Below are 5,593 nucleotides of genomic sequence, written 5' to 3'. Positions count from 1 at the left end.
GAATTAAATCAAATTTCATCTATGCGTTTCTTTAAGTGCTTAATAGCTTTCTTAATTTTTAGTAATAATTAATTTATTTATAAATCTGAAATTATTAATTAAATCGATTAGAATTAGAGGTTAATTATTGGTAATTAATAGTAGTCTTCGTGGGATCGACACTCTATTTATCATCTATATTACTTGAATCGATTGCGTGCACTTGCGTATCATATTTTCACAATCATCTTCACGTACTTCATTGATCTCATCCTTTGTGTAAGAGTTCTTCCCGCCACACTAAAACAACATTCATTGCATGAGTTGAATTAATATACTTAATATTAAGGTAAAGGTAGAACTTTAATAATGAATATTTTCACTTACGTTACTAGTTAGCCATCGCATTGAAAACTCATTTGTCACGAAATCTTTCATCATCCTCATAACATAGAATCCACATTGTACTGATTGTAATGGTTGACAAGGACACTTAACAGTTCTCCACGCGACATCCTTAGTTTTCGCATTATTTGTGCGTAAATGTTGAAAGACACTAAACATTTAGATGTTGTTAATTTTTAAATGAATTTAAGAGTATGTAGTTAATTGGTTAGATTTTTACCGAGAAATGAGAGATTTGATTTCATCTGGTGGAAAATTGTGAAGAGAATCCAGGAAATAGCACAATTGGTGATCAAAATCAATTATTATAATCCAATGCTTTCTAACAAAAACACAAAAACAAATCATTATTAATATTATATATATTCACTAACAAAATACTAAAAGTAAAAAACTTACCCCTTATGATATGGCAACAACCACATCTGACCCGGATTTGAATCAATCATACGCTTTGATACCCATTCAACTCGTTCTTCTTCAGTGGATCCAACATTTGATAACCAAATTGGCTCAACAAAACGAAAAAAGTGACTGATATCTCTTTTCACTAATTGGAAGTATAAAATTCTACATAAAAAAAATATATATCTTTGTTAAATTTATAAAATACGTCATCTACAAACTTATGATTATTTTAAAAATATTTGATACCTGATATATAACGATACACATGATGCTCCAATCTCTTCCATTAAGCCAACGTGGACTATATCTTCTTGTGAGATGTATAAATCATTTTCATGGCCTAATATCTCGAAATCCATCGGAACTTTGACCATGAAACTTGACTCCACATACTTCACGGTAGTTAATAGACACTTAATAAATCGAGGAACCCCACTAGGAATCTTGAAGAGTATCGGGGCACTAGCTTTACTTGACACTACTTCATTTTGACTAGGATGTCTTTGGGAAGGATGAGACTTCTCTTGTGTCGTTGGGGCATTAGGTATTGGTGAACTATTCCTTTTTTGCTTCTTTGACTTCTTAGGTAGCTTCAACATGAAAGTAACACATGTTAGTCATGAAAAATAATTTAATCACTAAATATAGTTGTTTCTCAATATCTTACCAAATCTGAATCGTAAGGAATGATCATATGAGATGGCCACTCAACATAGTGGCCAACAACTTGACGTCCTAAAGAAATCGCATCCCTAATAGGAAACATAAGTTTAGCATCTTCATTACAACACTCATCCACTTGCACACGATAGTTACCCTTTCTTAATTCAACACAATGAATTTTTCCGCTCGTTGCCATTATTCGTCCAATAGCAACAGTATCACCATTTTCTGACAATAATCTAGACTTCTGATTATCCTACAGGTTCAAGATGAGGACAAAATAATATTTATGTTATAATAGATATTTTCTTCAATATTAATATGAATAGGTGAAGAATAAAATACCTTTGAAGAAACTAAAGACTCATTTACCACCTCCATTGGCGTAGGGATCACACTTGTTGGTGAAACTATCATAGGCAAACTCACTTCACTTCCTTTTAATGATGAAATTTGGTTTGCTAATTCTGTAAACTTTGTCAAAAACAACTCTCGTTCTTGTTCTCGTTCTTCTCTTTCTCGTCTTCGTTCTACTTCAAAATGTTCAGCTTGACTACGTATTCTTTGCTCAAAGGATTGCTCTAACTTTTTAAAGTCATCTAAGTATTTTTGAGTTTGGTGTTGTTGAAATTGAAATTGATATTGTTGAAGTCCACTAAAACCTCCTGCTGGCTTCAAAAAGTAGTCTCTTTGTGTAACGCCACGACTTTGGCCTCTTACTCTACCAGGATGCTCCTTTTTTCTTAACACTTGTGTCAATATATCGTTTGTCCCAACTTCTACAAGTGTTCCCTCATTTATCTTATCTAGAAGGTCATCCTGCAATATTTAATTTCATAAATTTAGTAATGAAATATAATTAAGGATAAAAAAAATCCAAGTTAGTTTACAACATACAATGGCATCTCCTATAAGCTTGTCACACTCATTTACATAATTTCCTGATGCATCTTTCCTTGCCTCCTTCCAAAGTATAGATCGATCTATTGGCTCATCTGTGCCTAATTTAGTTTGCTACAACAAAATAAAACTCAATTAGTTATTTATTAAACCATTACAAAAATTAAAATCAATAGTAAAAGCTCACTTACAAGGTCAATTTCTATTTCTTTATAACTGATGGACCCAAAACGGGTATGTTTAAAAATTTATAAATCGCAAGCGCACGAATCGTTCATATAGAATAATGATCGTGTAAGCAAGGATGTCGAACCCAAAGGAGTTGTCTAAAATCGAAAATAAAACTATTTTAAACTAAAATTAATAAATTCTAACCTAGTTCCAAAGATTGATGAGATTTTTGTATAATAAAAATAAAATAAAAGATAATAATAAAGAAATTAAAGACAATATATATAACTAAATTAATAGAAATCAAGATGGTAAAATAAAATTATTAAGGATTAGAATCCACAAAATATAAGTTTAATAATATTTATAAGTACTCTCAAATTTTAGTAATAGTAGAAATTAATCAAACCATCACTTATCCAAACTAGATATTCTATTTAAGCACAAATTTTTATAAAAATATAGGATTTATCTTCACTTTTTAAAATTATAATTTCAAAGCATTTAGTGTAAATCAATCTAATGAAATAACAAATAAATCAATGAACATTATTTATAAGGCAAAACATAATATTTTTGTTCTAAGCATGGATGTATACAATTTAATGACACATCTTACACAAAGAATATTATGTTTTTGCACTAATGAAGAACAAAGTTTAAATATGTGCTAACAATCCAAAATACATGATATTTAAGATGAAAGAAGATATTTGAAGAAAAAAATTCCATAAAATTTGTTGCACAAAATGGGAAATCAACATACAAAATAAACACTATCTAATTACAAATTGTTTCATCATCACCTTAATAATCTTAAAAAGATTAGAAACTCATAACTAGAATAGCAAATACACACTAAAAATTACAAACATAAATAGGAAAATTTGGAGGAGAAACCCCCAAATTTTTCCTCTAAAAATACATAGAAAGTAACCAAAAAGAAGAAGAAGATGAAGAGAATTGAGAGGTTTTGAATGTGTAGAAATTATGGTATAGTAACCTCCCTTAAAATGGACCCCAAACTCCCTTATTTATAGCCAAAAAATGGGAATTAAAATAATCAATTTAAAATAATTAAATTAATTATAATATGGCAAATATGGGTAAATTATAGGGTGTAATAATAATGTTTTGGGGTAAAATATGTAGAAAATGTGGTAAAAATGTGGTATTTTTAGACAAATGGACAAAGTTGAAATTGTTGGGCTCCATGAGAGAAAAGGCTGCTGGGCGTGGGTATGGTTGATGTTGAGCTGGCAGGTGGCATTTGGAGAAATGGCAGGGGAGTAGGCGTTTGTGGCTGAATGTTGTGTTGATGGCATGAGCTTGGGTGACTTTGGGCCCAAATGAGGTGAAGGGGTTGGCTGGAGAATGCTTTGGAAAGCAGCAGGCATGGGCAGCTGAAATGAGCTTCAGTTGGGAGGAGAATGGGCCTGATCCGTGGGCCTGGAGTGCACGGGCTGAGCTGGAGCATGGGCTTGTTATGGCATTTTAAAAATGCCATTTTTCTTTCTTTTTTTTTCAGCTTTAAATCTTTTCTTTTCTTTTCTTTTCAAAGCCCAAAAATACAATAAATTCCCTACAAAATAAACATAAAATAAATCATAATAAAATATTTTCCACTATAAAATAAATCAATTTAATTCTTTGAAAATATTAATTATAACTTAATTTATATTTAACATTTAATTTCAATAATACAACATTTTTGTTTTACCACAAACTAAACAACAACAATTAAAATAATTAACTACAATAGTTTACAACAAAATAACTATAAAAACACACAAAAATCTATAAAATTAAAATAAACCTAATAAATTCAAAATTACATAAAAACTTAATAAATCAATTGAAAACTCGAGAATTAAGCAACAATTAACACATAAAAAGTGGTAAAATAACTATATTTTGTAGAGTTATCAATAATTGCGTCGTGATGAACGATGAGGATACTCCAAAGCAGCACGCCTCTCTTTTTGTTTTTTACTAAATTCCTAATTCAATTGGTATAATTTAACTTTTCAATAAATTAATATATGAATAAAAAAAATTGAAACTTGGTATTGTACACTTACTTGAAATTCTTTACTTTTTCTTTTGGTGACGAAGTTTTTCCATTCCTCCTCAGGAATGCTATATCTTTTTGGAGGCACATCTAATGCAGTGGGATTTGCTTCCAATAAATCTAGGTTGTTAAGGTAAGGAGCTACAAATCTTCTGGTCAAAAATGTTTTGAATGCCCTCCACTTGATGCCTACTGAACTTAACACTTCCTTTCTCATTCCCTCATTAAGATGAAAAGCTAGCTACAAAGTTTAACAATACAAGTTAGTGTAAATAATAATATACAAGTTTAAAAGATTACCTTCAGTCTATGAACCTTACATTTACATCTTTCCAAACATTCTCCAAAGTTGCAGCAGGAACATCATGCCAATTATCATATGTAATTGACACCATTGACTTTGCTTGCATCCCCAAATAGCATTGTAACGCTCTCTCCGGAGTTCCAATTGATTGCCCTCTCTTGTTAAACCTTAAATTTATCTTTATTCCTTTGATTTTGGCAGCAATTATTTTTGCCAATCGCACTATCCCCTTAGTTTGCCTACTTTTCTTCTTCTTTGTTGTAGGGTCTTCATTACCAGCCTCTTCTACATCGATACCTTCGTCTGCATTGTCTTCAAGTACCTCTTCGAGATGCTCTTCAGGATGGTCCATGATCCTATTAAGAAAAAACAAGTATAAAGATTAGTAAACAAACTAAACAAATGATAAGAATATTTTAAATACAAAGCCACTATGTTTGGTCTAGTGGTTATGGAGGTTGGGAAGGGTGAGACCTAGGTTCGAAGGTTCGAACCTAGGATCTTGATAACTCTACAAAATAGAGTTATTTTACCACTTTTTATGTGCTAATTGTTGCTTAATTCTTGAGTTTTTAATTGATTTATTAAGTTTTTAAGTAATTTTGAATTTATTATGTTTATTTTAATTTTATAGATTTTTGTGTATTTTTATAGTTATATTATTGTAAAATGTTATAGTTTAATTATTTAAA

The 5,593-nt window shown here is 30.5% G+C and overlaps 1 long non-coding RNA gene across 2 annotated transcripts; it reads right to left on the bottom strand.

Annotated features, from left to right (window-relative positions):
• Positions 1-505: 505 nt before the first annotated feature.
• On the bottom strand, positions 506-1,098 carry LOC133818734 (uncharacterized). 2 transcript variants are annotated; one of them, XR_009886102.1, is made up of 4 exons: positions 1,039-1,098; positions 784-954; positions 605-629; positions 525-535 (listed from the first exon to the last, which is right to left on the bottom strand). It is a non-coding gene; the product is annotated as an uncharacterized LOC133818734 (long non-coding RNA). The 2 variants fall into 2 exon arrangements; XR_009886109.1 differs by lacking the exon at positions 605-629 and having other exon boundaries at positions 506-535.
• Positions 1,099-5,593: the final 4,495 nt, after the last annotated feature.

Source organism: Humulus lupulus, chromosome 1, assembly GCF_963169125.1.
Source record: "Humulus lupulus chromosome 1, drHumLupu1.1, whole genome shotgun sequence".
Lineage (NCBI taxonomy): Eukaryota > Viridiplantae > Streptophyta > Magnoliopsida > Rosales > Cannabaceae > Humulus > Humulus lupulus.
This window is presented reverse-complemented; position numbering and strand designations above follow the sequence as displayed.